Raw genomic sequence first — 12,248 nt, forward strand, 5'->3', positions numbered from 1 at the left:
TGCTCCTGAGAAGGGAGTCACGCCTTCCTTTCCTTCCTGAGTGCTCATTGTCGGGACACAGCAAGGCTACTCTGTTCTGTAGGGTCAGTTTGTGTCCCGTGACTTTACTGAACTCACTCCTTATTTCTAACAGGTTTTGGTGGAGGCTCTCGGGTTTCCTGTTTCTAGTACCGTGTCTTCAGCATATAGGGACAGTGTGACGTCCCCCTTCCAGGTGTGGAACCTTTGCTGTTTACAGCTCAATGTCCTAGAAAGCCCCACAATTGAATCAAAACTGAGCCCAGGACAAGAACAGGAAGCCCCTATTAGAATGAGAACAGAGCTCAATGCCTTTGAAGTCCCCATATCAAAATGTAGACAGAACTTGAGGAATTGCTCCAGCCCTTCTGGAGGTCCCCGAAACCAGCCCTTAAAACTAAGCTAAAACCCTCCTCGGGGTCCAATTCCCTGCTCTGCTGTGTCCGATATACTTGGACAGAAGATTGAGCTTGTAAATAATCCCTCGTGTGTTTGCATCATAATCGGCTTCTCGGTGGTTTCTCAGATTCTCAATCTTGGGCACAACAATCTGAGATAAAAAAACAAAAGGAAAAGAAGCTCGGACGCGGGCAGAGTGAAAGCAGGGTTCTGAGAGAAGCGGCGGAGACCCGGGGGCTTGGGGGCTCTTCTGTGGAGGGCCTGCAGACTGGGAGGCGGAATGCTTAGCCCCAGAGCCAGAGGACCCAGCGTCCCCACCCGCATCCTGCCCATCTGCGCCGAGTCTCAGGGAGCAGCACAGTACTGCCCGATGTAGGCCAGAAGTGCTGATGCCCACCCCGCCTCTGACCTCACAGGTGAATCTCCCAGGCAGATGTACACCAGGGCCCATCCCCAGACCTGGCACAGACCACTCGCTGCCACCAAGTTTTTGGACCACAGAGGCTGCAGAGCTTCAGCTCTGCCTGGAATGTAGGGTCTAGCTTCCTTTGTACTTTTTGCTTTATTTTCGTTTATTTTCTTTGATGCTATTTTATTAATTGCCTTATTTTAATTTTTATGTATGTACCTTATTTATTTCTCATTTTTACTTTCATGGTTCTTTAATTGTGATTCATATCTTGGGATTTAGAATCTTTTAACAAGCAGCCCAAAATAATCAGGTTTTTTTTTTTGGAGGGCAGTTGTTATTGATTTTCTTGGTTTTTCTGTTTCTTCCTTCTTTCTTTTCTGGAAAAAGTAATGAGATGGCGAAATTCACCTCCATAAAATAACATGAGGTAGTACTCAGAGTCAGGAAGTCCATCAATACACATATAGGATGTCTAACTACAGTTTAAAACCATGATTATAAAGATAGCAGCTGGGCTGGACAAAAAGCACAGAAGAAAACTAGAGAATCCCTTACTGTAGAAATAAAAGAACTAAAATCTAGTCAGGCCAATGTTAAAAATGCTATAACTGAGGTGCAGTCCCAACGGGAAGCCTTAAAAACAAGGAAGTTTATGGACCACAGAGGCAGACTTAGGGAACTCAGCCACTTATTAAAACAATAACATTCATATCATAGGAGACTCAGAAGATGAAGAGAGAGAAAAGGTGGGCCTTGTTCAGCCATTAGAAACGACAAATACCCACCATTTGCTTCAACGTGGATGGAAGTGGAAGGTATTATGCTGAGTGAAGTAAGTCAATCGGAGAAGGACAAACATTGTATGTTCTCATTCACTTGGGGAATATAAATAATAGTGAAAGGGAATATAAGGGACGGGAGAAGAAATGTGTGGGAAATAACAGAAAAGGAAAACAGAACATAAAGACACCAAACTCTGGGAAAAGAACTAGGGCTGAGGGAAGTGGAGGAGGGCGGGGTTGGGTGTGAATGGGTGAGAGGCACTGAGTGGGACACTTGATGGGATGAGCACTGGGTGTTATTCTGTATGTTGGCAAATTGAGCACCAATAAAATGTAAATTTATTATTACAAAGAAAGAAAGAAAGAAAGAAAGAAAGAAAGAAAGAAAGAAAGAAAGAAAGAGTGGCACCTATGTGGCTCAGTCAGTTAAGCTTCTGCCTTAGGCTCAGATCATGATCCAGGTCCCAAGGCAGGCTCCCTGTTCAGCAGGGAACCTGCTGCTCCCTCTCCCTCTGCCCCTCTTGCTCATGCTTTTTCTCTCCTCTCTCTCTCAAATAAATAAATAACATCTTTGAAAAACAAACAAACAAACCCATAAGGAAGAGAAATCTCCCATGTAGAAGAATTTCAAACAATTTGTGCAGACATTCCACCCTCAAGTGCATGAGCATAGCTTACCAATCTTATGTGTGGAATACACATAGTAAGTTCCTTCTACAAAATATATTATGAAAAACTTAAAATGATAATGATAATATAATAACTCATAATAATAATAATAATAATAATCACGTTACTACGAAGAATGATGACAAACACTACCTCAGCAAGATGATCACATCGATGCCAAGACTGATAAATCCTGTTGATAGTATCTATCCTTTATATGGTATAATGAAAATGGCAGTATATCTCTTTATATAATCCACAAAAACAGTTCAGTCATGAGATAAACAACAGACATGTCTCAACTGAGGGAAATTTTACAAAATACTCTACTTCTCAAAGTGTTCCAGTTCAACAACAACAAGCAAAGGCTGAAGGACTGTCACAATGCAGAGGAGCCTAAGAAAACAGGAGGAAAAATGGAGTGTGATATTACGGATGGTAAAGTAGCAAAAACTAAGGAAATATGAATAATGTATGGTCTTTGGTTACTGCGAATATTTTAATTTGATTCATTAGCTATTATTTGTACCGTATTAATATATCAATAATTGGAGAAATTGAGTGCAAGGTCATATGAATGCACTGTACTATCTTCTCAATTTCCCTATAAATCTTTTTTTCCTAATAAATAAGATTTATTTTGAAAATTGACTTAAATGATTCAGTCTCCAAGTGTGAAGACATTTTAAGAATCGTTGAATTAACTTTTGCCTTATTCTTAAAGAGTTCCTTTGATGGGAACAAAGTAATTTTATATCAGAAGGAAAGAAAAACACTTATGAACACGTATAATGCCTCCTCAACCTGAAAAGCAGGAACGGATAATAAATAGCAAAAATCAGATAAGAATACTTGTTTTATAATAGACACCATATTGCAAGTGCATTTAAAATTAGCAATGCATAACATTTATTTCCTTGACATTTGTCTTCCAGAGAGTTCAAAGTGTTTCAGTGTCAGTTGAAATAGAGGAAGAATCTCAGGGAAGAATCCGTTGCATAATAATAGGTCCATTGGTATTAATGCCTCTAAGTTGTTTCCAGATCCTTACAGATGCATTTCCTGAGGAGTGACTGAGCTGTGAAGAAAGAGATGAGAAACCCTCATCCCTCTGAAATACTTGTGTCAGAATACTTTAAGCATAGTACTACAGATAGTAAATTATCCTTATTAACAGGAAATACATCTCAGATTGGAATCTGAGCAATCAGTGGAGCAGAGAAAAAAGGCTTTGACTCGCTCTTCATCTTTTATTTATTTATTTTTTTTAAATTTTATTTATTTATGGTAGGCACACAGTGAGAGAGAGAGAGGAAGAGACACAGGCAGAGGGAGAAGCAGGCTCCATGCACCGGGAGCCCGACGCGGGACTGGATCCCGGGTCTCCATGATCGCGCCCTGGGCCAAAGGCAGGCACTAAACCGCTACACCACCCAGGGATCCCCATGCTCTTCATCTTTTAAAGAGAAAGGACAGCTTTTCTACCTATAAAGTCAGTTGTCAAGATAGCCTTAGGGAATAAGAGTCTGCAGCATCGAATCCAGCTGCACAGCAGGGATGCCCACACCTCAGCTCTTCCTGATCCAAAATCTCTAGGCCTGACCCCCAACAAACACTGCCATGATGAGGTCATTTGCAATTGCTCTCTCAGGACCTCTGGGGAAGGTGAAGGAGCTAGATAGGAGGGGAGGGGATGCAATGAGGCTGAGAAAATGAAGGCCTTTCCACTTTAAGTTCAGCGTTTGAACAAGTCCATCCATCACAGGCCCTAGTGAAGAAGAGCTGAAATTTACATTACTTCAGTTACAGTAAAAAAAAAACAAAAGTTTACAGCTTAATGTCCTAGAAAGCCCCACAATCGAATAAGAACTGAACCCACGCCAAAGGATGGAGGTGTCTATTAGAATGAGAACAGAGGTCAATGCCTTGAAGGCCCCATATCAAAATATAAACAGAACTTGAGGAATTACTCCAGCCTTTCTGGAGGTCCCCAAGACAAGCCCTTAAAACTAAGCAAAAACCCACCTCGGGGTCCAAGTTCCTGCTCTGCTGTGTCGGGTGTACTTGGACGCAAACTCGAGCTTGCAAATCAACCCTTGTGGGTTTGCATCAATGTCAGCTCCGTAGTGGTTTCTCGGATTCGCAATGTTGGTCACAACACCCCCATGTCACCTCCCACCTGGCTGAACCCCTATCCCCTTCCACCCAGGGTGACAGTCACATCCCCGCCCACAACAGCTGGGCACAGGCCCTCACACATGTCCCGCGGGTACAGTGGGCACTCCTGCCATGCCCGGCCTCCCAGAGGAAGGAAGGAGGTTTCAGCAGGACACACTCCCATGGTGGCCACAGGGCTCCCTGCCCAGCATGGCAGCTCGTGACAGGTCGGGGTCTGTGTCCCTGATGCCTGCTCCTCCTCCCCGGTTATCCCAAAGGAAATGAAGGAGGAAGCCCGGGTCTCCTCCAGGGACATCACGCAGGTAGACCTGGACGTCAGCAGGACGTTCGGCAGCCACACCATATTTTGGGATGGCTAGGGAGTCAGGTGAGGCTGCTGGGCCAGGGGGCTTTGGGACCCTGAGGGAGGCCTGGGGCCTTCTGGGTAGGGAAAACTGAGCTTCTGAGGCCGGGGGAGCAATAGCAGCCAAAAACACACTGCTCCATGATAGGATGCTGGGGATGACTCCCGTGCCCACACTCCCGGTGCCTCGGGGATGAGGAGGCCACAAGGATGGGGCCTCCAGGGGTTGCCATGGGAGCTGAACGCCAAAGGGGAGAGGGACGGCCCCATGAGAAGCAGGGGATGGGGTGGGGGTCGTGGGGGGAGGAACCAGACCTGGGGGCCAGGAGGCATGGCTACGGCTGGAGTAGGACACACATCATCCCATGAGGGTTGGCCGGGTCAAAGTGACACCCACTCTCGGTGCTTTATATTATTCTAAATTCTATGCATTTAATTTGAGACAATTTGCAATTTGAAAACATACATATTATGATGACCCCCAGATGATGCCCCCGGTCCAGCCAGGGCCCTGCACTAACAACACGGTGCTCCAGGGGCAGGTGTCACTGCAAACCCCAGACTAGTCGCTTTTAATTGAAGATGTCTCCTTGTGCATCTTAGAGGAAGGAGATGCCCTGTGTCCGCAGGCCCCCCACGACATCCCCCTCATTCCCCACTCCCACACCATCCCCCTACATCATCATTCCCAATGGCATCCGACATACACCATCCCCCTAACACCCACACAGCCCCACACAATCCCCACTCACACTATACCCCAACACCATCACCCCTACACCTTCCCCCACACTCCACCACCTTCATACCCATGCCCCCACACCATCCACCACCACACCATCGGCCCCCAGCAAGGACCTGGTGCAGGTACCCCTGTGGGACATGCTCAGACTCCCTGGGATTCTCTGGATACCCTGCTCCCATCAGAAGACCGGGTTTCCCATAGAGTACCCAGGGGTTGCACGGAGGAGGGAAGACACAGAGCCCTCAACAGGGTGGGTGCAGGTGAGTGGTGCAGAGGACCCACTGTGCCCTGCCTCCGCCCACTGTCCCTCATTTAGGGCGGCACACCCTGCACAGGACACCAGCCCCTAACCCATGGAGATCTGGGCTGGGCTGGCCCTGGGCTCTGTGAGGGCTGGGGTGATTTGAGCCCCCGCCCTAGGCCCAACACAAAGACCAATGGGACCCAGCCCACATGGCCCTGGCCAGCCCTGGATTCTGGTCCCGGGCTGAGCAAGCCCTCTCACAGCTGGATGTGGCCTGCTGGGCCCTGGGCGTGCCCCACTGATCCAGGTCGCTGACCTAGGGCAGCCCTGGGGATCCCAGGACACCCCAGTGTGGGTTGTGGAGGGGTAAGCTGGTGGGCCCCACCTGCACCCACACCGGGATGCGGGCTCCTCCATGTGCTGGGGCCCCAGAGGGCCCGAGGCCGGTGTCCAGCTGCCCTGCGGGGACCCAGCACAGGTGCCCATGAGGTGCAGGTCCAGGTCAGCTCTGCTGTCCTCAGAACCATCACTCAGGCTGAAACCTCAAGACAGCGCAAGCACCAGAAATGATGTTGTGCCAACCATTTTGGTGTTTTTTAGTGACCCAGCCAGCGGATCCGATAGCTGCACGTGATAGCTGCATGTGATAGACACACACACACCTCAAAACCAACAAAAGTCGGAATCCCCCAAATGTTGTCAAACAGCAGCCAGATGGTTACATACACTACACTGTGGTCTCCAATAAGATACATGGATAACGCTATAAGCCATGACTGCAGAGGTGCTGGAGGCACGGAGATGTGCCTGCTGTGTTCCAACAAGGAGGGCAGAGGGGCAGGAAGCATCCTCCGGAGGGAGGGCCCCTCCTTGGAAAGGACACCAGGTCCCTGTGAAGGCTACAGAGGGTGAAATCTGTCCTCCTCTCTTTCTGCTTCTGGTTTTCCTCCTAAATGCCATTTTCCTCAATCATATTAGAAGAATTTATTTTATGTTTTTAAATTTATTTTTATTGCAGTCCAATTTGTATGAATACTTTCTTCAGCAAGGGTGTCATATAGGACAGAAGGAGAGATAAAGATTTTCCCAGACAGGCTACATATAAAGGAGTTCATGACCACTTAACCAGTCCAGTAAGGAATTTTAAGAGGGATTCTTCTAGTGGGGGAAAAAAGAGACCAAAAGCAACAAAGACTAGAAAGGCCCAGAGAACGTCACCAGAAACACCAACTCTACGGGTAACACAAAGGCACAAAGTTCACATCTTTGAATAAGCACTCTGAATGCTGATAGACTAAATGCTCCAATCAAAAGAAATAGGGTATCAGAGTAGCTTAAAATGTGGATCTGGGATGCCTGGGTGGCTCAGGGGTTGAGCCTCTGCCTTTGACTCAGGGTGTGATCCTGGAGTCTTGGATCGAGTCCCATATTGGGCTCCTGGTGGGGAGACTGCTTCTCTCTCTGCATAATTGTCTGACTCTCTCTCTCTCTCTCTGTCTCTCTGATAAATAAAATTATTATTAAAAAAACAACTTCCATCTGTACGCTCCCTACAACATGCTCACCTTAGACCTATAGACACCAACAGATTGAAAGTCAGGGGATGGAAAATCATCTATCATGCTAATGGATATCAAAAGAAAGCCGGAGGACTCATACTTATATCAGATAAACGAGATTTGAAACGAAACCCTGGGGGACACCTGGTGGCTCAGTGGTTGAGCATCTGCCTTCGGCTCAGGGTGAGATCCTGGAATCCCAGGATCGAGTCCCACATCAGCCTCCCTTTGGAGAGCCTGCCTCTCACTCTGCTATGTTTCTTCCTCTGCTCCTCTGTGTATCTTTCATGAATAAATAAATAAAATATTTAAATTTCAAACAAGAAAGAACAAATACTGTAAGAAGAGATGAAAAGGGCATTATTTCATAATTAAAAAGACTCTCTATCAAGGTCAAACAACAAAATATTTATGCTGCCAACATGGCAGTATCTAAATATAGAAACAAATTAACAACAAACGTACAGGAACTCACTGATAATAATACAATGACAGGGGATTTTAACACTTATGGCAATGGACAATCGTCTATGCAGAAAATCAAGAGGGAACAGTAGCCTTGACAAACCGGACCACAGGGACTCAACAGATATATTCTGAACATTTCATCCTAAAGCAGAATACACATTCCTTTCAAGTGCACATGGGACATTCTCCAGAACAGATCATATCATGGCCCACAAATCAGCCCTCAACAGGTACAACAGGTAGAAGAAGGTTGATATCAAACGCTGTACATTTTTGGAACACGACGCTATGAAACTTGAAGTCAACAGTAAAAAAAAATTTGGACAGACCAAAAGTATGTGGAGATTATTAACATCCTACTAGAGAATGAATGGAGCAACCAGGAAATTAAAGAGGAAATTTAAAACAAATGAAAATGAAAACATGTTTCTCCAAACCTCTGGGATGTAGCAAAGGCAGTCCCGAGGGAAGTATATAGCAATACAGGTCTACCTCAAGAAACAAGAAGTCTCCAATACACACCCTAACCCTACACCTAAAGGAGCTGGAAAAGGAATAGGAAACAAAGCCTAAAGCCTAAAGAAGAAGGGAAAGAATAAAGATGAGAGCAGAAATAAACAATACAGAAACAACAAAACAGTAGAATGGAATAAGGAAACTAAGAGCTGTTTCTTCAAAATAATTAATAAAATGGATCAAGCCCTAGCCAGCCTTATCAATGAGAAAAGAGAAAAGACGGAGCAGCCCTGGTGGTGTGGTGGTTTAGTGCCGACTGCAGCTCAGGGCATGATCTGGAGACCCTGGATCGAGTCCCATGTCGGGCTCTCTGCATGAAGCCTGCTTCTACCTCTGCCTCTGTCTCTGCCTCTTTCTCTCTCTCTGCATCTCTTTGAATAAATAAATAAAATCTTAAAACTAAAGAGAGAAAAGTGAAAAGACCTAAAGAAATAAAATCACAAATGAGAGAAGAGAGATCACAATCAACACCAGAAAAATTAGACAATTAAAAGGGAATACTATGAAATTATATGCTAACAAACTGGGAGACCTGGAAGAAATGGACAAAATACTAGAAATGTGCAAAGAAGCAAAACTGAAATAGGAAGAAATAGAAAATGTGAAGAGACCCATAACTAGCAAAGGAATTGAATCAGCAAGGCACTTGGTTGCCTCAGTGATTGAGAATCTGATTTGGCTCAGGTCATGAACCCGGGGACATGGGGGATAAAGTCCCACATCAGGCTCCCCGCATGGAGCCTCATTTTCCCTCTGCCTATACCTCTGCCTCTCTGTGTCTCTCATGAATACATAAATAAAATCTTTAAAAAAGAAAAAATAAAAAGATGAGAAAGGACCCAAATAAAATCACAAATACGAAAAGAGAAATAACAACCAACACTAGAGAAATACAAACGATTATACGAGAACATTATGAAAAATTATATGCCAGCAACCAAGAACCTGGAAGAAATAGATCAATTCCAGGAAATATAGCAAAAACGAAGAAGGAAGAAATAAGAAACTTGAAGCGACATATAACCAGCAGAGAAATTGAATCAGCAATCAAGGATCTCCCAACAGGAGACGCTTGTCAATAGAACAGAATGGAAAGCCAAAACAAGATACAAACCTGTAACTCTATGATCCATTAATCGACAACGAGGCAGGAAGGAATATCCAAAGCACAAAGACAGTCTCTTCAACAAACCCTAACCCTGACCCCAGGATAAGAACAAATGGTGTTGGGAAAACCAGGCAGCCACATGCAGAAGAATGAAACTGGACCACTGTCTTACACCATATATATAAAAAATAAATTCAAAATGGATGAAAGACCTAAATGTGAGACCTGAAACCATACAAAGAAGAAAAGATAGGCAGCAAAGTCTTTGACATTGGCCATTGTATGTTCTTTCTAGATATGCCTCTGAGGTGCGGGAAACAAAAGCAAAAATACTATTGGGACTTCATCAAATTGAAAAGCTTCTGCAAAGTGAAGGAAACAACCAAAGCTAAAAGGCAACATAGAGGAGGAGGGGCAAGATTGCGGAAGTGTAGTGTCCCCAAATCACCTGTCCCCACGAAATTACCTAGATAACCTTCAAATCATCCAGAAAATCTACGAATTCGGCCTGAGATTTAAACAGAAACGAGATCGAATGCTACAGTGAGAAAAGTTCGTGATTCTATCAAGGTAGGAAGATGGGAAAAATAAATAAAGAACAAAAGACATCCAAGGGTGAGGGGCCCTGCAAGGAGCCGGCTAAGGCCGGGGCGAGTGCCCACAGGACAGAAGAGCTCTGTCCTGGGAGAAGGAGGAGCTGCACTAATCTTCCAGGGTGGAATGGCGCCTTCAAGGAGTCAGAGAAGGACCCCAGGAAAGCGGAGATGCCCTCGGGCTCCCTGGGTCACTAACAGACACAGCACTCCCAGAAGAGTGCACCGAGCTCCCTAAGGGCTGCAGGGCACATGCATTGACCCCGGACCAGCTCTGAGGGCTTGGGCGGTGGCTCTGTGCGGAGGGGTTTGCATGGCCCCAGGAGCAGCTTGGTGGCAGCGCCTCCTGCAGAGGAAGAGGCTCCGTGCGGAGGGGGCTGCAGGGCTCTGGGAGCAACTCGGAGGGGCTTGGGCGGTGGCTCCGCAGTGAGGCGGCTATGCGGCCGGGAGTGAGAATCCAACAGGGCAGGCCCTGGAGCACAGGGCGCCGGGACACAGCCCAGGATTCAGCCTCCCCCGAGACAGGAAGAGGCCCGGATGGCCAAGGACAGCAAGGACGCTCCTGCCCAGAGCTGAGCAGATCAGCGGCCCTGCCCCAGAGCCTCCAGGCCCTGCAGATGGACTGCTCCCAAGTTACTGCAGGGGCTGACTACAGGTTTCCAGAGCTGGCCGCTGACACTGGGGTTGTTCCTCCTGGGGCCTCACGGGTTAAACTACCCGCACTGAGACCTGCACCATGCAGGGGACAGAGCAGCTCCCCCAAGTGCTAACACCTGAAAATCAGCACAACAGGCCCCTATCCCAGAAGACCAACTAGACGGATAATTTCCAGGGGAAGTCAAGGGACTTAAAGTATATAGAATCAGAAGATACTCCCCCATGTTTTTTTCATTTCTGTTTGCTTCCCCACCCTTTCCCCCCCTTTCCTTCTTTTTCTTTCTTTTTGTTCTCTTTTCTCCTTCTTTCTTCCTTTATTCTTTTTCGTTTTCTCTTTTCTTTCCTTCTTTCTCTCCTCTCTTTTTCTCCTTTTCCCAATACAATTTGTTTTTGGCCACTCTGCACTCAGCAAAATGACTAGAAGGAAAACCTTACCTCAAAGAAAGGATCAGAAACAGGCCTCTCTCCCACAGAGTTACAAAATCTGGATTACAATTCAATGTCAGAAAGCCAATTCAGAAGCACTATTATACAGCTACTGGTGGCTCTAGAAAAAAGCATAAAGGACTCAAGAGACTTCATGACTGCAGAATTTAGATCCAATCAGGCCGAAATTAAAAATCAATTGAATGAGATGTAATATAAACTAGAAGTCCTAACGACGAGGGTTAACGAGGTGGAAGAATGAGGGAGTGACATAGAAGACAAGTTGATTGAAAGAGGGAAACTGAGGAAAAAAGAGACAGACAACTAAAAGACCAGGAAGACAGATTAAGGGAAATAAACGACAGCCTGAGGAAGAAAAGGCAACGTGTAATTTGGGTTCCCAAGGGCGCCAAAAGGGGCAGAGGGCCAGAATAAGTATTTGAACAAATCCTAGCTGAAAACTTTCCTAATGTGGGAAGGGAAACAGGCATTCAGATCCAGGAAATAGAGAGACCCCCCCTAAAATCAATAAAAACCGTCCAACACCTCGACATTTAATAGTGAAGCTTGCAAATTCCAAACATATAGAGAAGATGCTTAAAGCAGTAAGAGAAAAGAAATCCCTGACCTTTATGGGGAGGAGCATGAGGATAACAGAAGACCTCTCCACAGAGACCGGGAAGCCCAGAAAGGGCTGGCAGGATATATTCAGGGTCCTAAATGAGAAGAACATGCAACCAAGAATACTTTATCCAGCAAGGCTCTCATTCAAAATGGAAGGAGAGATAAAGAGCTTCCAAGACAGGCAGGAACTGAAAGAATATGTGACCTCCAAACCAGCTCTGCAAGAAATTTTAAGGGGGACTCTTAAAATTCCCCTTTAAGAAGAAGTTCAGTGGAACAATCCACAAAAACAAGGACTGAAGAGATATCATGATGACATTAAACTCATATCTGTTGATAGTAACTCTGAATGTGAACGGGCTTAATGACTCCATCAAAAGGTGCAGGGTTTCAGACTGGATAAGAAAGCAGGACCCACCTATTTGTTGTCTACAAGAGACTCATTTTAGACAGAAGGACACCTACAATCTGAAAATAAAATGTTGGAGAACCATTTACCATTTAAAT

At 45.7% G+C, this 12,248-nt stretch overlaps 1 long non-coding RNA gene across 1 annotated transcript in view; it reads right to left on the minus strand.

Annotated features, from left to right (window-relative positions):
* Nucleotides 1-2,185: 2,185 nt before the first annotated feature.
* Nucleotides 2,186-12,248, minus strand: part of LOC144301696 (uncharacterized) — a 102,729-nt gene continuing 92,666 nt past the window's right edge. The window contains exon 9 of the long non-coding RNA XR_013368433.1: nt 2,186-3,358. This is a non-coding gene — a long non-coding RNA (uncharacterized LOC144301696). The remainder of the gene's footprint in view (nt 3,359-12,248) is intronic.

This window comes from Canis aureus, chromosome 30 (assembly GCF_053574225.1).
Source record: "Canis aureus isolate CA01 chromosome 30, VMU_Caureus_v.1.0, whole genome shotgun sequence".
Taxonomy (NCBI): domain Eukaryota; kingdom Metazoa; phylum Chordata; class Mammalia; order Carnivora; family Canidae; genus Canis; species Canis aureus.